Here is a 25005-nt window from a genome sequence, read left to right on the forward strand (position 1 = left end):
CATATGAAACTGTGTGATCTAAATAACGAAGAAGGAAAGATGATGAAGGATCATAGGCAGTGGTAACCTAGATTTGAAATTCGAATGCGGTTAAAATTAAAAGAGAATTGTGCAAGGTCATAGTCTGCCGATATGTAAAGATGCTTTCTACACTCACAGCCCCACACTAAGATTCCCTGTGTCGTGGGTGCCACGGACACACACAAAGACGATTATGTAAACACCCAGACCTACAACAGACATCTGAATTCGTCATTCAGATATCTGTCTGGCCGGGTATTGAACCGGAATCCTGTGCTCGTCAGAGCGATATGGTGACCGCTCTGCCATGCGGGTCGTTATGATGTGTTTGATGTGTGTACGTTTCCGAATTTCATATGAAATTGTATGATCTAAATAATAATGAACAGCTATAGCCTAATTGTTTGAAAATCGGATGCGCTGCAAATTAAAATTGAGCAGTGAATTGAGAATTGAGCAAGTCAATCTGCCGTCATATACTTGAAATTTTTCCTGTATTGTGTTGGTCCACAATATATAAAGACAAGTAAATACAGTTGACGCATATTAAATGAAAGAGACGTCTAGTGAGCATGTGTAAGACAAGAAACTTGTTATTATTATATTCCTTATAGGAAATCCGAAGATGGACATAATTGTGGCATATTTGTATAAAGAAGACAAGGTTATGGAAAAATATATAAACAGCAATTTTCTTTGCTCTTGTATTACTTAATCTCTCTTCTGGAAAGCGAATGTCTTGACCTAATTAGTTCATGAATCATCACAATTTACAACAACTGTACATACCAATCACCTTCCTGACGCTCGACTGAACTTTATTAGATCCACAAGAACTAGCACATAAACACGGACCCATGAATACTCATAAAAAGCTCATATCGCGCTAACGGTGGAAACTATAGTTACGTTACTTGAGGGTATTGCAGGTGAGTTTTATGGCGCGGATGCTTCATTAATGTCGTATTTTATCGTTCTATCGAGTGGGTTCAAGAAAACGTCACGTGATGTTTTACTAGTCTCAAAAAAGCGATAAATAGAGTATCTTCGGAATTAACGTCCTTTGTAAATGAGGTTAGTGTTCCAAGTAACATAGAAAGACATGAACTTGTTATATTCATCGCTTTTTCTGGAGAGGTGTGGGCTGGATTCCTTAGCGAAACGTTATTCTGGATGTTGTGGCAGTGTATTTTTTAAATCAGTTGAATAAATGTAATATGTAAGTCTGGTGGATTGATAACCTGGAAAGGATAGCGGGAACGCTAGATTCGAGTGGCTCCAAACCGGCCATTGTATTTATGTCTTGAGTGATCTATCAATCTACATTTCATCTTGCTAGCAGGAAACACAGTGATGTCAAATGAGTAGATGACATATGCATTTGTTCACGTCGATAGGCCGTTTTTATCAAATATCTGTTCTGTGACCCACAGTAGGTACCTCATTCAGGAAGATACATTAAAATCTGGTCCCGTTACCCAACAATGGCGGAGAAAAGTACAATTGTCTCCGAACAAAACATTTTGTATTCAACTACGCTCTACATTCATGGGGCGTATTACGTATTTCAGCTTTTCAGCCGGTTACGCTTTCGTTATGCGACGCGTAACTACCAATTTCTCTGATACCAGGCAACTCTGCTGTAATACAGCCAGTGGAAATAAAATATGAAAGATAAAATGTGTTTATGTTTATTAAATCTTATATATACGTAGGTACCTAACGCATCGTCTTGTAGCTAGAGTAGGGGGTTACTAACCGATAAAGTTATGCAATGTCGGTTGTTGTTTGATTGGTGACCGCTAGTGGCTAAATTTCATCTGCGTTTTCGTGCTTCTCTAGAAATGAGACGCTACCGGTCCCGGTTGTAATTAGAAGCAGTTGTTAAACCTTGTCGGAGGTCTTAGGCTTATCAGAGGTGTGAATACATCCGACATAGGTTGGTCCGAACTTCGCTCTACCCACCCATCTTACAGTGTTAAGCGGTGCTGTGATCCGCTTGGAAAGATATGATAAAGAATATACACTAATCTGAGACGTTCCTACTTAGTTTTCAGGAGCAACGCCTGTGGCTGGCCACAGGACTGTACCTTTCTGAAGTTGATTACTGATGTGCATGGGCAATAAATACCTACCTTTAAGTTGATTCTACGTTTTTTTGCTACTGCTCTATTATACAAAAAAGTCTTACAGACCTGACCCAGTGGGCTTAAACTGGATGCCTCCAATATACGTCGGTTCGAATACACTTAACCGTGACGCTAAGTTCTTTTACAGCGAAGCGTTTGATAGTCGACTTTACGACCGTTTTACTGTACGAACTTAATGTTAACATTAAAACGTTAGCACAAAATTCTCTTTTTAGAGCCCCCTCAATAGAAATGGACCGTTTCGCATCAATGTCTGCCTTGAATAGACATGGATGATTAATGGATCGCTCAGTTGCCTTTTGTGGTCCGTTCGAGTGATGATTTATAATTGAAACGCTATCAATTTTAAATCTGACGATATCTTTAGTTGGAGATTTTTTAAGTGAATAAGTAAATAGATCGAGTCTGTTTGATGGTAAATGCCCACTGCGATAATGGACGTGTGTAATCAACAGTTAGCATTCCAGAACTTTTAGAGGTGGTAGAATCCTCTGTGGTTCGACTCTGGCGGCACCACCGCTATACCTATTACTGCCTAATAACAGCAGTGTGAAGCGCTGCTGTGTTCTGGTCTGAAGGGTGTGGTAAGGGAGACATACTCTTCGGAGACATTTGAGCTTAGTCCTGAAAACACGTTAGTTATTAAGCAAACATAGGTGGTGACTCTGCGGAGGAAACACGAAGAATTCTAGCGCTTTTGGGATTTAATAAAAGTAGGTATGAGTTAAGTATAAGTTGCTAACCGTTTTCAACGATTTAACTTCTGAATGAGCTTTAAAATGGGCTAAATTCCAATTGCAAAATGCGGTGGGTAAATAACTCCGTGGACGGATAATTTTAATTTCAAAGTGACTCAGTTTGATTTGCAAGAGCATTTCTTGCGAAGAACATTTTAAAAGATCTAGAAATAAAATATGAAAAGCCTTTAATGAAAATTGCCTGTGTACATTATTTATTGCAAGGACATACAATTTTAACCTATTTTCGTGTATTTCGTGAGTTCAAACTTTAAATCATCTAATACTTAAAATTCGATATATAGCCAAGGTGTACGTAGGTGCCATACGGTGTACATAAGCCACGCACACAAACACAGCCAAGCAGCATATAGCACATCCGTGCTGTTACTTAACATACTTTTTTGTTTAAAAAAATGACAGCATCCTCAAATTTACTACGCAGCGCTGAGGACGGCCACCGGGGGGGTTTTAGTGCGGTAAGAGTCCCACATAACCCTGTGTTGCTCCCAAGGCATCGGGTACCTTTTGAAGGTTTCCCCCTCGTCAACAAAAAAAAAAAAAAAAAAATCCTCAAATTTTAAAGTAAAAATTGTTAACAATACATCCAAGTTATGATTTCGATCCATGAAGACTAAGCTCTTTAGGGAACTCTAATAGGCAGGGCTTTCCGATCCTAGTATTATTAATAAGAATAGTTTCTTAGTTAGTGCTCGTACTTGCCCGTTTACATAAGGCTCGTCTGACAGTTTTACCGTTCGCCGACAGATCTTGCTGTTCACATAGTAATGACAATCAATCTGTCGGTAAGACCTATGTGAACAAAAGCCGCTCTTGTAGCTTAGTGTGAACAGCGACTGCCAACGAACGGTAAACTATCGGGCAGACTAATGTGAACTCGCTCTATGTATCATGTCTTCCAAGGGAACTTCATCTTGAGAAGATAAATCTTATACATAAAATTCTCGTGTCACAATGTTAGTTACTGTACTCCTCCGAAACGGCTTTACCGATTTTCACCAAATTTTATATGCATATTCAGTAGGTCTGTGTATCGGCTACTAACTACTTTTCATACCCCTAAGTGATAAGGGTTGTTCACCCTTAACTTTTTTTTTATTTATATGGCAACACAACATTTGCCGGGTCAGCTAGTAAGAAGATAAAGATAAATTTTCGGAGACAACTATGTTTCCATACCCAAACTCACTCGCAATCAAGAAATCGTACGAATATACGAGTAATTAAGGAGTTAGGATGCAGAACTTAGTGCCTCTTGTTTATGTATGTGAGACTGCCTTTGAACTATGAAATGTAATGTTTGTGCACTAAAGACCCGCATTGCAGTGGCGTTGTGCATTTTTAATGTAAATTACGTAAATGTAAATTTTATGTAAAACGAGCATTCTGTCCACCTTTTGTTGAACGCTCAGCAGCTTTGTAAGTAAAATGGCGTAGATAAAAAATACTGTCGTATCGTTAGTTTTAAATTTTGTAGTTACATTCATAAAACAAAGTTTTAAAGATATTTTTTTTGCGTAGAAAATAGGAATATTTAGTAATTATGCCTTTTTGTAGAGCCACTCCACGGAAATCATTCAAAATTTACGAAGCACGTTAGATTGAGAAGTAAAAACTATGTATCCATGGATCTAAAAATGCCTACCTTTAAATGTATAGGAATGTTAAAAAAATCGAAATCCAAATTAATATATTGAGTACTTACACGTAATTTGTAAAAAAAAAATAAGTAAAATCTTTATTCCGATACATGTAACACATAATAATAAAATTCCGTGTGTCCTTTCATAAAATTTACCCCTTACCTACCTTTTTTTTTAAATTTATCATTTAAATAACGTTACAAAAAGCATATAATAGCACAAGAAAAACGCAATAATATTACAATGCTATTGCCGAGATATAGGGTTTATATTACAACCTATGTCATCGTAGTCCAATAGTTCAAAAAGAAAGAAGTTGTATATGAATTATGCATGTATGCATGTAGCAGTAAATTCAGTGTTAGTGTCGGTGCACGCCGTTATCCGTTAAGCCGGATCAATTAATAGTCGGTCCCGTTGTACCGGCGCTGGCGCATCTTAGCATCGATGCTTGTTCGATCAATAAAATATATGTATCCATGTATCTAGAAATACCTTTAAATGTATAGGAATGTTAAAAAGTCGAAATCCAAATTAATAAGTACTTACACGTAATTTGAAAAAAAAAGAAAGTATAAAATCTTTATTCCGATACATGTAACACATAATAATTAAATTCCGTGTGTATAATAATAAATGTTATGCAAGGAGCATACAATTTATCCCTTACCTATGTCATCCTAGTCCAATAGTTCAAAAAGAAAGAAAAGAAGTTGTATATGAATTATGCATGTATGCATGTAGCAGTAAATTCAGCGTTAGTGTCGGTGCAGGCCGTTATCCGTTAAGCCGGATCAATTAATTGTCGGTCCCGTTGTACCGGCGCTGGCGCATCTTAGCATCGATGCTTGTTCGATCAATAAACTATGGCAGTTTATGTTGCCGTCGTACTCTAGTATGGGGAGAATGGTAATATGTCCCATCGTAACTTATAATTGTTGTGCTTTAATACCAACGTTACATGTTAATTGTAATCGATTTCATGTTGAGTGGAGCTTACCTGAAATTATCGTACTGATATTTAGTGAAAATGCTATGAAAAAAATATGCCAGAGAAACTCAACAAATAACAAGTTTTCAAGCAATCTAGTTGCGTTCGATCTCCTTCGGAGAAGTGGTGACCAAAGATAGCCGATCGCCATTACAGGCGTTTTAATGCTTCGGTGTGGAGCGTTCGATTACTGCATCGAGCTTCCGAAATGCAGGTAAACTGTCGATCACCTATGCTAAAAGTATCTAGGTGCTAGGGCTCTTAACATTGTTGTTACAAGTTAACATTGTTGTTATAAGTTAACATTGTTGCTATAAGTGAGGCGGTGTTGCTTCTACAGTTGAACAAGAAGTGTCTACTGTGACGAATGTTTCTTAAGAAGAAAGCATTAACGAATGCCCTGCTACACACACAGTAAAGAGCTCTTAATGTCGTTTTAAAAAGCAAAGTTACGTATTCTTCAGTAATATTTTCTTTTTATTTCGTAAAATATAAGCATCTAGTAATATCACGATCTGCCCAATTGACAGTTGCACGACAACGTTTAACTATGTGATTTACCCGATAAGTTGTTTAGACGTATGGTATAATTATGATGTGTTACAACAGGTATTGTAACATGTAAGTCTTTTTGACGTGGAGTGTAATTAAAATGATGATAATTATAATGACTGATACTGTAACAAGACAATGTATGTATATCTCGTTTTTTTCTTCATATTTTCATATTGTAGGTTACTAGCAGTTGATATTTTGCTTACTTGTGAGAAAATATACCTATATTTTTGTGCAAGTTCACTTACACAAAATTATCTCCCCGCCTATTCCACTGCGTTCATTTTTTATATCTACTATTTCGTTCTTTAGACGAAACTATCTTGGTACTAGCTGACCCAGCAAACGTTGTGTTGCCATATAAATAAAAAAATGTTAAGGGTGAACAACCCTTATCACTTAGGGGGATGAAAAATAGATGTTGGCCGATTCTCATAGATAGCGGATAAGCACAAAAAATTTCATCAAAATCGGTCAAGCCGTTTCGGAGGAGTATGGCAACGAAAACTGTGACACGAAAATTTTATATATTAGATTGGGAGTAGGATTACCATCCATACTCTAATATAGTATGGTATTATAGTGTAAGTCAAAAAAATATTGTTTTTACAAATCTAAATTTTCTCTTTATATGGTGCTCTTTTTTCAAATAACTTAATGCAATGACGAAATATACCTAATTAATATATTACCTTTGCAACAGATAAAATTGTATTTGATTTAATTTAATAAATTGAAGGCAATTCGTGTTATTCAGTGTTTTTTTTTACATGTTCTAAATAATGATTGAATTTCGACCACTGCGACTAGAACATAAATACTAAGATCTCTGATAGAGACAATATAAAAGGTATTTAAGTATCCAAATAAAATAATTTACAACGACATAAAGTTGAATACTAAATTTCGAGCTCAAATGTCAACGAACTCCTTTTATTGTAAATGCGAGTTTTTTGACGCATACCACATATGTATGACAAATGTATGCATGTGTTAATGAATAATTAAGAGGCACGACGTGTAGTGTATGCAAATTATAATGTGTTCACATATTTATTTTATTGAAGGTCATCAACATTATACTTTTTATTTTTTTTTGTTAAATTTATATTTGTAGGACATGTATTTATTAAATTTTATATATAAAATACTCGTGTCACAGTGTTAGTTACAGTACTGCTCCGAAACGGCTTTACCGATTTTCACCAAATTTTATATGCATAATCAGTAGGTCTGAGAATCAGCTACTATCTTTTTTTCATACCCCTAAGTGATAAGGGTTGTTCACCCTTAACATTTTTTTTATTTATATGGCAACAACGTTTGCCGAGTAAGTTCGTATATACTCGTATGTATATCTCTCCGATGTTGTTTTTTTTCTTACTGAACCATTCTTCGTGATGTATGTTGTACAAAGTCATTATTTTCAACGGGTACTTATAGACAGTATTCAAGTTAATGAGTTGAAAATGAATGCCATCTAGGGCGAGATACAATCTAGGGACAGTTTCTTATATAAAGAAAGAAAATTAATAATCTTGACATGTGGACCAATCCTTAATCTATGGGATACGTACGCATATTTTTGTCCATCTGAGGAGGGTAATGTTTTTTGAGCGTATGTATGTCTCTTTCTTTAGTATGGTCTGCAACCCAAACTGCTTGATGGATTTTAACATATGAGGTGTCGTTGGATTTATTTAAATTCCGTGAGTGACATAGTAGTAATCATTCCCTTTTCAATTAATTATTTCGAAGGACTCATTTTTTTTGTTTTATATAAACAAAAATTACTAATTACTAATTTAAATCGTACGACCCTGTAACGTGGTTGAATTTTTACAAAAGCATATTTTTAAATGAGTTAAGTACATACGTCAGGTCAATTTATGGTTGCAAAAAATTGCATTAACACTTTTTTATGAACTTATTACGAATGTACGATATTATAAATAAGCATTCAGTGATAAAAAATATATATCACCTACATGTCAAACTGTTTGGTAATTAAATAAGATTAAGGATTATAAATACATTGGTATTAGTATCTACGTACATATTGTGACAATGTGACAATTTAACCTTGCCTTATTTCGACATTATCTTTTTTTATACGAATCATGAAATACCCAACCACCTCAAATATGACAACATTCATAATTAAGTTTAATTTAAGATACGTGAGTACCCGTTTTTTATTTCGAGGGGGAAACCTTCGAAAAGTACCCGGTGCCGTGGAAGCGACACAGAGTTATGTGGAATTCTTACCGCACTAGTTACGTGGCCGTCCTCGGCGCTGCGTAAAGGACTCCGGGATCTCCAGAGAACGCCGGAGTCCTCTTAGCGCGTTGCCCCGTCGGGCTCCGCCCATGTGAGCATGCGTGAATACCCCTGAGGACTAAGATGGAACACCTCGTATATGTAATTCTTCCTTATCTCACCCTTTAAATTAAAAGCAGCGCTTAACATTGCTGTTATAATACAAATAAATGGTGGTGGAACCTCTTGCATCGAAACACGAAGAAGTTCACTACCTTTCTAACCGTCTCCTTCTGTGTATATAAAAGTGAAAGGATACTCACTCATATCGATTGACTAATCTTCGCAAAGTTAATTACTACTTAAGTTAGAACCATGAAATTTGGACGCTTTCAGTTCACTAAGAAAGGATTTTTGTTTGAAAATCTGCCAATTTTGCAAGTAGGCCTAAAAATTTGTACGTGTTTGGTTTTCTGGTTATAAATAATTAATCAATTGTTTGAACGTTTTTGCAAATAAACCTTAAACCGATAAAATAGACGTTATGCAATCGTCTACGCCTAAAAAGTCGCGGGTAACAGCTAGTATCATAATTATATAGACAACAAGGATTCAGTACGTTTACTCTTAAAGCGATATTGGCTCATTTCCAGCCCCTTTTAGTAGTTAGTACATAGTCCACAACTGTATAAGGTTGCTGGTATGCCTCAGGAATTGTTATCACGCATCCATATTTGTTAGAACGGCACACTTTCGTGTTCTGACTCATGTTGATTCAATGGTATCTGTCAGCCATAGCAAGGGCTATGGAGCCACACCTACATTCACGGAATTTTCGCAACGCACATTTCAATATAAATATCCTTTGACACGTAATAGTTTAGCACGCTTCTTCTCTAGTTAAACAGAGTTCCCTTAAACAAAATCAGAAACCTAGTTGAAAAAACGAAATGGGTAAAAACAAACTCCTCTTACTAAGCCTCTGACTGTCTATTTTTCGGCGTTTTCCGCTTTATCTATTGAACAGTAATAGGTAGACAGTTTCAAATTTTCACAATGCACTTACTTCTATGGCTGCTATGATAACAAATACTATAAATAAAAAAATGAAAACATTGTTACGGAACGCTCTGTGTTTGATTTGACTCCCACTTGGTCAATTGTTTAATTAGCAAAAAAAACAAACGGGTCCCTATTACTAAGCTTCGGATATCTGCCCATCGTTCACAGGGCTCTATAATTACGTTGCCTTAGTGGTGTCACCACCACGAAGCTTTATTTGATTTGAAAACCATTTGACTTTTAAACCATTTGGGATGTTCTGATTTAGACTGACTAATTTAAGATCGATCTCAAATAAGTCTTCTGCTGTTTTTGAGGCGAAATTCATGGGTAATGAACATATAATATAAAATGAGCTGAAACCTCATTCGATGTTTTTATTACATAATAAAAAATAATATACAGTAATATTCACCGTACATATATGTTTAAGGCCATCCATTGAATGAACGAGATTGAATCCATTCATTCAGTTTATTGCGCAACAAATTGCGTAGAAATGTTGTTAAGGCCGAAACACGTGTTTACTTTGGGGTGGGTTTTACGGCCTCCATTGACACCCAATGCTAGGTAGGTACTTGTCAGATGTGATTGGATGAGATGCCTCTGAGGGATTAAGGGATGTAAGGGATTTGAAGTTTATTGGTGGTCCTCTAGACAATTGCATTCGGATTATTGTTAGGGATGTGAATGGACTTTTTAAATTGGTTGGGTTTTTAAGGGTTGTTTGGGGTTTTACTCTGGCGGTATCTTCACACCTATTAGCAGCGTCAAGTGCTGCTCTGTTCAGATTTAAAGAGTGTCATTAGAGAGAAGCTTTATGAGACTTCTTAGAATCGATTACAAATATCCATTGGTAGAGTCTATGAGTGGCAAAATCTATAACATAATGGTGCTTTGATGAAAAAAAAATATGTTACATATATATTTGCAATTTTAAACTGTATAGTTCCAAAAATTATAAATAAAATATACAAAAGTATTTTCAAATTCCCACTTAAACCTAAATAACGGAACCCCCTTTACATACGTCGCACTTAACCAATATATTTTTTAATAATTATGTCACTTTTTCATCCAATTAATAGTACTTTAAAATGGTATGACTGAATAGAATTACTTAATAATTGTATTGAATCAATTTAATTGACGCCAATTACAAAGTCAATTGTATCATTATCCTAAATACACAGCAGAAATAATTGTGCAATTATTTCAGCGGGCCATTAATTTCAATTGTGTTTATTTTTAAGGTAAAGAAAGGTTTCTCAAAGTGTGCGCGTACTCCTTGGGGTACGGCAGTTTATAGTAATAAACGTAAATTCGGCTACTTCGTTCACTCGCATTTGCAACAGGAGACTAAAACAAAGCAAAATTGCTTCTATAAGGAAGTCGGTTAAAAATAAAAACGATGGAATTCGCGGCTGCAAACACGTTCATTAATGCACAAGTCAATTGTTACTTTTGACTGTGTGTTATTCTAGAACCTTATTTTGTTCTATCTATAGTCAGCTTTTTGAACTTTCGCCGTTATATTTAAAATCTAATAGGGGTTCGTGAGTTTAAGAAACTATGGTTATTAAACATATACGTTATACATATAACTTTTTTCAAATATTGTAATCCGAAATGGGAGAGGAGTTTTTCCTCTCGCTATTTTCTATTATGTGTGTGAAACATATACAAGGGCCATTTTGTTTTATGAATATACTAAGTACAAGATCGAAGTATAACCTCCTTTTTAAAGTCTGTTAATAAATGAACTGCAAGCTTCATAAATGACCATTATACCCATTCACTTTTAAAACGTGAAACTTTAATTAAGGCAATGTCGCCCTAATTAAGACTAAGTTGACATCGGGCCGAACTAATTGCATTAAACAAACACTGGTGATGAACATCGTGACGAGAATAAACAATACCATCTGAAAATGTAGGCGTGGAGCTCGGCTTAGGTTGTCCGATCTACAAATTTAAGCAACGTTGGGCGCGGTCGTGTGTTGGATGGGTGACCGTTAGTAGGTACGCGCGCTTTTGTTCTTCGGAGTGCCCTAATCGGTTGGTCCCTGTTGTTATCATTAGATAAACCTTATTAAAGGCATAGGTTTAAAAATGTTTTACTATGGTTGGCCACTATTATGCACCAATTTTCGCTGGAACGGTGCGGTGCGGTCTTCCGCAGTTATAGAGCAGTTCTTTTCTTATATATAAGACGAAGGAAACAGGTACGCAGAGCGCTTTATAATACGTGGCAACTGCCAATCGTGGACATCTGTTAAAGCCAGATAAGAGTTAGCAGAGCTCGGTCACAGAAGCATTGATACCCCTGGGGACTAATAGTACGTAAGCTTAAACGACTCGTGTACATGTGTCTCCCTTACCACACCCTTCAAACCAGAACACAGAAGCACTAACAACAGTGTTAAGCGCTGCTGTGTTCTGGTAATAACAGTATTACAAGTGTGACAGTGGTGCCTTTGGAATCGAACCGCAAGCCCCCAGCATTGGGATATAAAAATGGTCGCCACCCGGAAAATGTAAGGTTCATTATATAATATTAATTGGAACATAAGTCTTACCCAGCTCGGAACTAGGTCGAGAGTGTAATACTGCGGGCTTTAGGCAAAGTTTAGAGTGGTTCTTGTTTATTGCATACGTGACTAACTAGACTAAATTAGATAGCAGTATGAACAGTGAGTGGTTAACTTGGGACATAATGTTGAGTTGGTAACTCATAGTTTGATTAATAAAAGTTATATGGATGCCTTGTAGATGTGCAGCTTGGTTATGAACTGGTTTGAAGGATGAGAGAGACGCTAATTTGGTCTCATGGAACCAAGGAAAGTCAACTTAACTTGAGTTACTTGAGCTAAACTATCTTGAGTTCTAATTTTCATGGTCGGCAATTACCTTACCTTACCTTACCTTAGCCAGACCTATACTTATTTATACGTAATGTTGTTATAATTTAATTCTCGCAAATTCGTGGCCGACCCTTTTTTATAATATAGAAGTAGCAGACGAGCATGCAGTCCACCTGATGGTAAGTGGCTACTGCCGCCCATGGACATCTGTAATCAACCCCAGATAGGATTAGATATTCCTACCTAAAGTTGGGCACAGATGCGCCGCTACCCCTGACGGCTAAGGAACGCCTCGGAAAAGTATGTCTCCCTTACCACACCCTTCAAAACGGAACACAGCAGCTCCGAACACTGCTGTTATTAGGCAGAAATAGGTGTGGCGGTGGTGCCACCAGAGTCGAACCACAAAAGGTTCTACCACCTTCAAAACCGACCTATGATACAATCAAAATTCTATATTTAAAAAGATGCCTTCTACCCTCACAGACTCACACTTTGATTCCCTATGTCGTGGTCATGGACACATACAAAAGCGAGTACACAAACACCCAGACCTAGAACAGATACCCAAATTCATCATTCGGATGTCTGTCTGACCGGGGATCGAACCTGGAACCCTTTGCGCATCTACCGGTATGGTGACCGCTCCGCCACACGAATCTTCTTTTCGCTTTCATGTGCATGTGGAAGTTCATGGTGGGTAGTATATCATCACGTTTGGTACTTTAATTTCACATTAAAAGTTAATTAAAGGCGTAAAAGGAAATTAATTACAAATTTAATTAATACATTACTCTAGCTAAGCTCACGGAAGTACGGTGTGGGATAATCCATGCTCCTGAAAGGAGATAAGATTAAAGGCACGTGTTGATAGCTTTGCATTTAATTATAATTATATACAATTATATACAACTAATTATATACAACTGCATTGTCTACACTAATATTATAAAGAGAAAAACTTTGTTTGTTTGTTTGATTGTAATGAATAGGCTCAAAAACTACTGGACCGACTGGAAATTCTTTCACCATTCGAAAGCTACATTATTCACGAGTAACATAGGCTATATTTTATATGAAATATATTTGATAAATATATTTTGAGGTGGTACAAAGTTTGCCGGGTCAGCTAGTTTGTTATATAGAGGAACTGCCTTATACAAGTGTGATTTTGTAGTTAATTTTGCGAAATTTAAGTTGCAAAAGCGTGCAGTCAATCTGATGGGTAAATTATTGATCGTCGACTTGTGTGATTAACCAAGATAGGTTTGAGGACCTACCTAAGATCGGTTATAAATGTTGCTTCTCCTGAGGACTAAGTTGGAACGACTGGTAATAGTGTCTTCGAACCACACCCCTCCGACAACAACAGATGCTGTGATATGTGTGACGGCGATTCCTACCCTAAAATTTCCCAATCAATTTGTAATACGCAATAACTGTAAATTTTGACGTGATTGCCTGGGACTTGAACCCCGGACCCTACGTTTGATGGACTGAGTTGAATACCATTAGGCTATGCTGACACTGCCCATGCAAGAACCAATTAGAAACTTTGCAGTCTAAACATTAAACCATTATGCTCTTGAAGAAAATATCAGAATTCATATCACTACGTCCTTCGAAACAAGTTTAAATAACTTTGACATTTCCCTTGAAAGGTTTCAGCGCTCATAATATTTAACCTTATTAGGTAGGAGCCCTAATTCCAAGCGTAAAACGTTCTAGGCCTGATTTTATTTTTCAAGCGTGAAATGGGTAAATATACCCAAACCTTTATTAAACGATTTGGTATTTAAGTAGCTGAAAATAAACTTTCCTGTGATATTTTCGATTTATCAATTTTGTCTAAGGAATATCTAAGTAGTAAGTTTATGTTTAATTTGTGGTTCTTGCTTAAGTAAGCGTCGTGTCGGATTTCGGGATTGGAATTATAGACACAAAACTGTTTCTGTTTTTTTTTTATATTTTGTGCACGGTAGAAATAGATATCGCTTCTTTTAATGGTGAAGAAAAGACGTAGTAAGGAAACCGAAGTATCTAAATGCCCTCCGTAAGATGTTACAAAGTCTTATTTTCTTTATTATTCATAAGTGCTTTTATATTTGCATGTCCCATGATAGGCAACATCATAAGCGAAATTACATGCACTTATCAGGAAGATTTAACCGATGATGATTAAAGGTGGTAGAACTCTTTGTGGTTCGACTCCGGCGGCACCACCACCACACCTATATGTACCTAATAACAGCAGTGTTAAGCGCTGCTGTGTTCCGGTTTGAAGGGTGTGGTAAGGGAGACAGACTTTTTCGAGGCGTTCCAGCTTAGTCCTCAGGGGTAGCGGCGCATCTGTGGCCGACGTCAGGTGGGAATATCTAATCCTATCTGGGGTTGATTACAGATGTCCATGGGCGGCAGTAGCCACTTACAATCAGGTGGACAGTATGCTCGTCTTCTACATCTATATTATAAAAAAAATGTTGAAATAAAAACCAACCCCACAGGGATACCATAAAAATAAAATGAGAAAATAAAAACTCATGATTCATTTTGTATAAATAAAAGACCGGAGTACTTGCGTAAAAGTTCTGTTTTTTTTTTGTTGTTATTTATTAAAGGTATGTGTAATCTACCAATCTGTAGGTATTTGACCCACGACTAATTATAGCCTAAACCCTGAAAGGAGATCAGTGTTCCATATAAAAATACCGAACATGTAATAAGTTAAAAAAAATCAAAAACTAAAATAGAAATAGCATCAAGTAATCTGAGACTAAATTAAATTTTCTTGTCCAATTGAAGGCAGCGCAGATTACTCGAGTTACTACCGTGGCTTCCAGTTGCGATGAAGATGCTGAAATTGCGAATTGCAGAATGCGATATTGCTGTAAATAAATTTAGTGCTATTTGACGCTATTCTATTTCTAAGTAATAACATAGCTGGATAAATGACACTTTCTATGCCACGATAGTTTTTTTTGTATCATGGGTGCTATGGACGTAAAGGTTCTGGTATTCTGAAACTCAGACCTTTAACAGAACTATGTCTGCAATCTCCGTGGCCGAGGATTGAAATTAAAATGTAAGATTGATATGTTAAACTTCTATATCTTAAAACCTACATATTATATAAGATAAATACTAAAAACTAGACACTAAAAATAACGGACGAATACTACACACAAAGCCCCATACTAGGATTCCCTGTGTTGTGAAAGTTAAATACACAAATACCCAGACCTAGAACAGATATTCATCATTCAGACCTGTTTGGCCGGGGATCGTACCTGGAACCCTCTGCGCGTCAGATCGGTAAGGTGACTGTCCCTACACGCGGGTCGTCAAATAAAATCCTGTCAAAAGAAAATGCTACTGAAATATTTTCCAATTTAAGTGCCACAACATCGAGCTCAGTCTTATTTTGTGGACTAAATCCAGATTTTGGAACACCGCTGGGATTGCGAATTGCCATATATGAAAACGGAAATAGAACTACAAGTATTTTGAATGTTCTCAAAAGCTGTCATGGAATTTCTGATCAAAGGTAAATCCGTTAGTCTTTGAGGTAATCGACTGGGAACTGGAAAAGGAACCCGGATTTGGATTTGGTTTTATTTTGGATGTGCTGTGCCCTGCAGTTTGAATTTTATATCCTCGGGAGGTTTCACGGGCTTTGATTTTCTTTATATCCGCGGGTCCCTAATAATTTTTACAAAGAATCCTAAGTTATTCCTATTACTTTAATAAAAATAGGTTATAGCCAGTGAAAGTCAAAATCGATCCAGCGCCTTCCGATATTAGCTGGAATAAACAGACAGGTAAATTTTAAGTAAATAATTTTCGGTTTTAAGTATTGTATATAATTTCATATATGTAATTAATTAGTAATGAAAACATTATTTCGAAATTATGAACAGACATTTTTATTTATTTGTACAGATTTGCCCCACCTAAGGGAGCATGACGTTCGCCACACCGTCTGGTGTGTACGACGGTACCGTATCGCTTCCACACGTACCGCTTCCACACATACGTCCGCCCTCAACCCCGGCAGTCCCCTTTCAGTAGCCTCTTACGATAGGCATATAATTAACACTGCTTCTATAAGACAGCAAAAGGTACAGCGGTAGTGTCTTCGGGGGCCAACCACAAAGCTTTCTATCACTTTCAAAATCAATTTAATTAACAAATTGAATAAGGTATATATGTACACTAATGTAGATCGATGGCTTAATTGAAAGTTAATAGAGAATTTAGAAGCGTCATTAATACTTATTAGGGGAATCCATTAAGCATTAAGCTGCTCGCACACTTGCAATCAAGCTAGATGAAACGAAGCAATTAGTTTCCTTGTAATTAGAATAGTGTAGTAGTGACACTAACAAGGAAAATATATGAACTAATTATGCAGGTATAACCCGCGTAAAATTGGTAGTCCGCTTTGAATATAGAAATGAATCGCATCGACATAACAAATATTGTAACAACAACTTCAGTGCGGACTAGCAGCTTGGCGCGGACTCTATACAAATAAATTTATCCATTTTTTTTTTTATAAATTAGGAGTAGCAGACGAGCATACAGTCCACATCTGTAATCAACCCCAGATAGGATTAGATATTCCTACCTGAGGTCGGCCACAGATGCGCCGCTACCCCTGAGGACTAAGCTGGAACGCCCCGGTAAAGTCTGTCTCCCTTACCACACCCTTCAAACCGGAACACAGCAGCGCCTAACACTACTGTTATTAGGTAGAAAAAGGTGTGGCGGTGGTGCCGCCGGAGTCGAACCACAAAGGGTTCTACCACCCTCAATCCTCCACCACTCAATACCACCCTCCATATCGACAAGATCGTAAATGATGTTATTATTTTAACGTAAATATTAATAAATTATGTACTCGTATTTGTGTTAATATTTTGAAACTTATATTTATATGGTATAAATTATATTTAATATCGGTAGATAAATGTCTGATTAAAAACTGATATCATCTTATATATAAAATTCTCGTATCACAATGTTAGTTACACCGTACTCCTGCGAAACGGCTTTACCGATTTTCACCAAATTTTATATGCATATTCAGTAGGTCTGAGAATCGGCTACTATCTATTTTTCATACCCCTAAGTGATAAGGGTTGTTCACCCTTAACATTTTTTTTTATTTATATGGCAACATAACATTTACCGGGTCAGCTAGTAATCTTATAATATTGTATAAACAAATTCTAAATACATAGAATATCGAATATATTATTAATGCGCTAGCAATTTATGGATGCGCCAACTTCTGAAATATTTATTAGCTAGTCAATTTTCAACTCGCATATTGACTGTGTTCAATCTACCTTATCACAAGGTAATATAAATTTCTATTTTCTCACTACTATAGTATTCCTGCTACTACAAGCGAGTCCGAGTATCCGGGCTCTTCTAATTCGGGTTATTGCTGACTCGAAATACTGTTGCAAATTCTGAGTAAAATACATTGACTTGCTTCTCCGAGAATTTCGGATAACGAAGATACAATAATTAGATTTCGTCGGAACTAAATTCGATGGCGAGTTGATGTTTTGAATTTGCGAGACGTGAATTATCTAAGTGCTATACTTCTACATGAAATGTAATTATATTATTTTGTCTTTTATAATAACATGTACATAAAATTCTTGTGTCACAATGTTAGTAACCGTACTCCTCCGAAACGGCTTTACCGATTTTAACCAAATTTTATATGCATATTTAGTAGGTCTAAGAATGGGATACTATCTATTTTGCACACCCCTAAGTGATAAGGGTTGTTCACCCTTAACATTTTTTTATTTATATGGCAACACAACGTTTGCCGGGTCAGCTAGTCACATGTATATTTTTTAAAATGATAGAACTCTTCTAATGGAGGCATCACCGCCACACCTATTTCTGCTTAATAGTAGTGTTAAGTCTGTGTTCTCGTATGAAGGATGTGGTAAAAAGTCACTAAAGTGGGGCACTCCAAGTTATTACCTACTCAAGGGTGGCTACGCATCTATTGCCGACCTCGAGTAGGATATCAAGCCTATCTGGGTTTGATTACAGATTTCCGTGGGCAGCAGTGACCTACGAAGTAGCCTACGTGTTTCGTTTGCTATTTGCTAATAAATGTTTTCTTTCTCTCTCTCTCTCTCTCTTTCTTTCTTTCTTTCTGTTTGCTACTACTATTTAATAGTACAAACAGTTGCAGCTACGCTGTACAGAAGTATTTCTTTGTTCTTATCCGAATTTCCTAATAAGTCCCTTAATGTCGTTTACAACAATATTTTTATAACAAAAGCGATGAATGGACAACACTTCATCCGCTTATCTTTGCTTGAAAATAATACCGAAAACTCAGTGATATGTTATCTATACGTAAGTATGTAAGTATATAAAAATGTGGCAGAACAGATTCATCATCGCAGTTTATTTTTTTTCAAAATTTTTGCAAGACTTGACGGATTTTTTTTTCTTTTTAACCCTGAATTTTTTGGGACCACCACTCCTACGTTACCCCATGTCCTTCACACATCTAAATCAGGTTGTAATTCCACATCTCTTGTGGAAATGCACCATAAAGCAGCTGGAAAGAGCTAGTATATCATATTCATAGGATTTATATGATTATACTTTTTATCTAAAAAGATAAGTAATTTGTGAATGACTGACAGTTTCCGTAAGTAATTTTGATATAGGTAATCGATAGAGGGATTAATCTATATCTTTTATGGGGATTTCCTTTGTTATAATTTACGTAATTCATAATCTCATTCATATATTTTATTTATATAATAATATTATCTTTGTTAGAAATCATAATTATATTAAACAAGACCATGAGAATAGTAAATTAATATATACGTCATCTCGAAGTTTAAAGTAGGTACATTGTTATATTTGTCACTGTAGTTCCGGGACTAGAATAGGGCTACGGTATCCCCTGCCTGTCGTAGGAGGCGACTAAAAGGGGGCTTCCGGGGTTGCGGGCGGCAAGAGTGGGAGCTCGAACCGTCCAGCTAGCGACCCTGGGAAGGACGGCGGTATGTGTGGTCGGATACCGTCGTAAACACTACATGTTGTGGGAGGAGCGAAAACTGCTCCCCTAGGGTAGAGCCCGATCGGGGCATCGCGCTTGGAGGGCTCCGGTTGTGTTCCGTCGGAGATCCCGGAGTTCTCCAACAAGCGTTGAGGACGCTCACCGGGGGGGTTTTAGTGCGGTAAAAATCCCACATAACCCGGCGTCGCTCCCACGTCGTCGGGTACCTTTTGAAGGTTTCCCCCTCGAGAAGAAAAAAAAAAGATTGTTATAACAACTTACATAATTTAGTTTTTGATACAATTCTTTTACAAGAGTATGTATGTACCTTTGTCTATTTGAAGGTGGTAGAACCTTTTGTGGTTCGACTCCAGCGGCACCACCGCCACACCAATTTCTACCTAATAACAGCAGTGTTAGGCGCTGCTATTATTGTTCCGGTTTGAAGGGTGTGGTAAGGGAGACAGACTTTTCCGAGGCGTTCCAGCTTAGTCCTCAGGGGTAGCGGGCGCATCTGTTGCCGACCTCAGGTAGTAATATCTAATCCTATCTGGGGTTGATTACAGATGTCCATGGGCGGCAGTAGCCACTTACCATCAGGTGGACTGCATGCTCGTCTGCTACTCACATATTATTAAAAAAAAAATCACATAAACCAAAAATAGACCAAGGAAGAGTCTCGTTCCGAATATAATATTAAAACTTGTTAATTTTCCGAAAGTCGAGACCGTCGCCTATCTCGTTTCATGCAATTAAGTGGTTTTTGAGATCCACGATGAAAATTTTTGCGGTAAAAGGCACGGTAATGTAATATTTATTGCGAGTTTGCGAGGGATGAGTAAAATCTTACAATTATTGCCCATTGTATATTTACAGGCACTGAACGTGTCAGACACGTATCGAGTCAGACATTATTATATTTATCTCTATCACAGGCACGGTCCGTTTATTCGCGGCTGTATTAGGATTGATATACGAGTAAGTTGGTCTTGTATTATACCTTTGTATGTAGATTTAAAATGTAAATGTATCAAAAAATTTCAAGTATGTTTACGAAACTGATTGAGCTAAAACTGTTGACGTTGTATCCTTTTTTATTTTATTGCTTTTGGCATTGTATTCTTTATCATTTTAATGCATTTGAAATTGACACTATAACCAAGTATCACCATACGAAAATGTAAACTGTATTATTAACGGATCCTAATTGAAAATTTTAAATTATTGTTAAATTAGCTTAGTATGTTTACTTATAATTAATTTAAATTGCTACACCCTTACAGGGTTTCATGCCACTGTATCAAAATTTGTAAAACCTTTATATGTATGTGATAACTGCATGATGCAATAAAGATTATGATTATGATTAAATTTTGGAATAGTTTTGTAACTTTAAAGACGACGATACGACGAGACGACGATACTAATCTCCCGGTACAGTGGTCAAAATTTGTCCACAATTAAAAAAAAATACAAAGTTAAAATGCATCGAAATTTAACAATGAATTGTTCTCCATTGCAATGGATAATTTCTAGTCCTATATAGAGTTAGCATAGATCAGTATAGATTATAGCACCGCCTTGTAATTGAAGGAAGCTATTAAATGGCTTAAGCGGCTGACAATTCTGTCAGCCATCTAATGGCTGTCATGGTGTGATTTACGCGGAACAATGCCAACAAGCGCAGTTAAGTGGTGCAAAAACACAAGAAAAAGTGCGGAGAAATATCGTTTCATTCGTAAATTATCTAAAAACTACATTTTTTAAATATTTTTCAAACACTAAAATAGATGACAGTGACAATTTTAATTGTCAAAACTGGTTACATTTTCTTGTTAGGAGTGAGTAAACTTTATTAATCTATGACAGTTAGTTACAGATGTCCACAGGCGGCAGTGACTACTAACCATTACCAAATGACTGCGTGGCAATGGCTATTTCAATCTTGTAAAAAAATAATATAAATTTAATTTATCTACTTTGGTTTAAATTACAAACGTAACTGTATCACAATTCGTCAATATCAAATAATCTTACATAATACGAGTACATATCCTATGTCTAGATTATATATCGATCACTTGTAATGTGACACAAGAAATATCTCATTTCTTATGGGAATGTATTCGGTTACATAATTTGGACGAGACTCGTATGTCTAATAGTAATTTAAGAGTCTTAATATTAAACTTGATTGGGAGTTTCATATAGTTAAGATTGAGGTATGCTCACCTGGGCGGAGCCCGACGGGGCACCGCGCTAAGAGGACTCCGGTTGCGTTCCGTTGGAGATCCCGGAGTCCTCTACGCAGCGCCGAGGACGGCCACCGGGGGGTTTCAGTGCGGTAAGAGTCCCACATAACCCTGTGTCGCTCTCACGGCACCGGGTACCTTTTGAAGGATTCCCCCTCGTTAACAAAAAAAAGGAGGTATCATGTCAGTTACTTTAGTCATTTCAACGTCATATTTATTCATATCAAGACTAAGGGTAAAACACTATGTGGGTCGACTCCAGCGGCACCACCGCCACTCCCATTTCTGAGGTATAACAGCAGTATGAAACGCTACTGTTTTGGCTTGAAGGGCAGTAAGGGAGTCATACTTTCCGACGCATTCCAGTTTAGCCCGCACGGAAAGCGATCCATTAGTGGCCGACCTAAGGTAGGACTCTAATCTTATCCGGGATTGATTATAGATATCCATGTGTAGCTATACTCAATTACCGTCAGGTAGATTGCATGCTCGTATAAAAAACTCCAAATGTCAAACAGTAATCTAAATCAGTTCAAAGCAGGGGTTCTCAACCTTTTCTTGGTCAGGGACCACTTTTACATAATTTCTGTTACCAGAAACCACTATGTAGGTGAAATAAAAATAAACTGTAATAATCAAGCTGAAACTTAATAATCATTTTAATCTGTAATTAAAACTCATTAGGAACATACATAAAATAATATTATAGGATAAAATTTTGTAATTATGTATTAATTTGATTTCTGAGTTAGCACTTTCTTCACTGGCTATTTCAGGACTAATATTGTTAACTCAAAGCTACACACAAATCATCATTTACCCTTCAAGCTTCTCACCGCGTGCTAAATTTAAAATCGTTTGCGGACCATATTTTGGCTTCTGTGGACCACTGGTTGGGAACCCCTGGTCTAAAGTATCACAAATAAAGCGGTCCATTAGCTAATAGATCGATAATCGTTGACCCGACACTTGCAACTGAACAATTTGTGTGGGCGTATGCAAATTAGTTTTGTAGCTCGATATTCGATTTAAGGTAGGTATATAGTGCTAGTGTGGAGGCTGTGCGGAGGTTGGTGTCGATAAGTGGAACATGCCATCTGTCATAGGATTTTATGTGAGGTAGGTATGTTGGTAGCATTCATTTCCTTATTAGAAAATCAGTCAGAAGAAACTGGTAAGAAGTATGGTTTTTTTTTATAATATAGGAGTAGCAGACGAGAATGCAGTGTACCCATAGTACTCGTAAGTAGCTGCTGCGGCTATGGACATCTGTAATCAACCCCAGATAAGATTAGATTCCTACCTGCGCTCGCCCACAAATGCGCCGCTACCCCTGAGGACTAAGCTGGAATGCCACAGATAAGTATGCCTCCGTAACTATACCACACCCTTCATACGAGAACACAGCAGCGTTTAACACTGTTGTTATTAGGCAGAAATAGGTGTAGCGCCTGAGTCAAACCTTAAAGCATGTTCTAGCACCTTCAAAAAATAATAAAAATTGAGCTTAAATATCTCCTCCCAGATGATTCTTCGTTGCCGACGCATGGCGCTGTCTTTGATCTAGTTAGCCTACCTGGTTGGTGATCTTCGTACTATATCGGAAATGTACGGAAAAATCCTTAGGAAGCGTATATTATTTTGACGACCAGCGTGGCGGCGCGGTCACCACCCCGGTCTGACGCACAGAGGGTCCCTGGTTCGATCCCCGGCCAGACAGACATCTAAATTATGAATTTAGTTTTCTGTTTCTGGGTCTGGGTGTTAGTGTATTTGTCTATGTATGTCCATGGCACCCACGATACAGGAAATCCTAGTGTGGGGCTGTGAGTGTAGAATGTGTGTGTGTGTGTGTGTGTGTGTGTGTGTGTGTGTGTGTGTATGTGGTAGGTAATGTAGTGTCTTTACTTTAAGAAAGTGCAAAAGTACTAATTCCAAAGAATAATTTCAAACGCTTTTCCCTGCGTACGTTTACTCACACTGCGTAGGTTCAGCGTAGGAATCTATCAGTCACAGATTTGTCATACCATTGTGACATCGGAATTCCACGTAATACCCACGTGCGTCTACTTTTGGGATATTTTCGGAAATTTAATTAGCTCTACGCTTTTAGGGTTCCGTACTCGAATGGTAAAAACGGAACGCTATTACTTAGCCTTCGTTGTCTGTCGGTCTATCCGTATGTCACAAGCGCGGTAGAAATATGGAACAGTATGGAAACTAAGCCTAGTTGATAAAATAATTACCTACACTCCATTGAAGAATAAGGTTGTCACTATATTATTTTTTAATAATAGTGTTATTTATTTCTATTTTAGCATTTACTGTGTTATTATGATCAATCAATCGAATGACAATAACTACGCAGTTTACAAATAATATTAGTAGGCGTCGGTTAATCCCAACAAAATACGATACTCTGGATTTATAATAGGTATATAAATAGACACTTGATTTATTTACAGAATATGTATAACGGTGGCCGTTATAACAAGAAGAACTGGTCAGAACTTTGACGGTGGTAGAACCCTTTGTGGTTCGACTCCGGCGGCACCACCGACACACCTATTTCTGCCTAATAATAGCAGTTTTAGGTGTTGCTGTGTTCCGTTGTGAAGGGTGTGGTAAGGGAGACAGACTTTTCCGAGGCGTTCCAGCTTAGTCCTCAGGGGTAGCGGCGCATCTGTGGCCGACCTCAGGTAGGAATATCAAATCCTATCTGGGGTTGATTACAGATGTCCATGGGCGGTAGTAGCCACATACCATCAGGTGGACTGCATGCTCGTCCGCTACTCCTATATTATAAGAAAAAAAACAAATACTAAAAATAAAAAACCCTATTTTTTTATTTCGTCGCCATATAAGTAACCGCTATTTTTCGGCGTTTTTCGCTTTATCTATTGAAACGTAATATGTAGACAGTACAAATATACACAATGCATTCACTCCTATGGCTGTTTTGATACCAAATACTAAATATAAGAACTAAATGAAAATTTTGAGATACGGAACCCTCAAGGTGCAAGTTCGACTCGCACTTGGTCAATTATTGATACGTTAAGTGTGTTTTTGGTGTGTGATATCCGATATTGATTTTATTTACGCGAAACGGATTCTGAATAATTATTATAGTTTAAAAATTTAAAACCACGCTAAAATCGCACAAGGAAAATCGTTAATCCTGATTCCTGACGGATTTCAGGATGATGAGGTGAATGGGATAAAATTATTTAAATCGTGTAGTGTCATCGGTTCTAGATTGGTTCAAAATTTTAAATTAATCGGAGCGTCCAAAGTGGGTAAAAAACGAGTTCAAAGATTCCGTTACATACATACAAGAAACATACATACATGCAGGTCAAGCTAATAAAATCGTGTTTAAAAGAAAAGCGTATT

At 37.1% G+C, this 25005-nt stretch overlaps 1 protein-coding gene across 2 annotated transcripts in view; it reads left to right on the plus strand.

Annotated features, from left to right (window-relative positions):
* Nucleotides 1-25005, plus strand: part of Cbl (E3 ubiquitin-protein ligase CBL) — a 104251-nt gene that overhangs the window by 49719 nt on the left and 29527 nt on the right. The gene's annotated exons all lie outside the window — the stretch shown is intronic.

This window comes from Epargyreus clarus, unplaced genomic scaffold (genome assembly GCF_041222505.1).
Source record: "Epargyreus clarus isolate Ecla_fem2 unplaced genomic scaffold, WU_Ecla_fem_2.2 ptg000011l, whole genome shotgun sequence".
NCBI classification, from domain to species: Eukaryota; Metazoa; Arthropoda; class Insecta; order Lepidoptera; family Hesperiidae; genus Epargyreus; species Epargyreus clarus.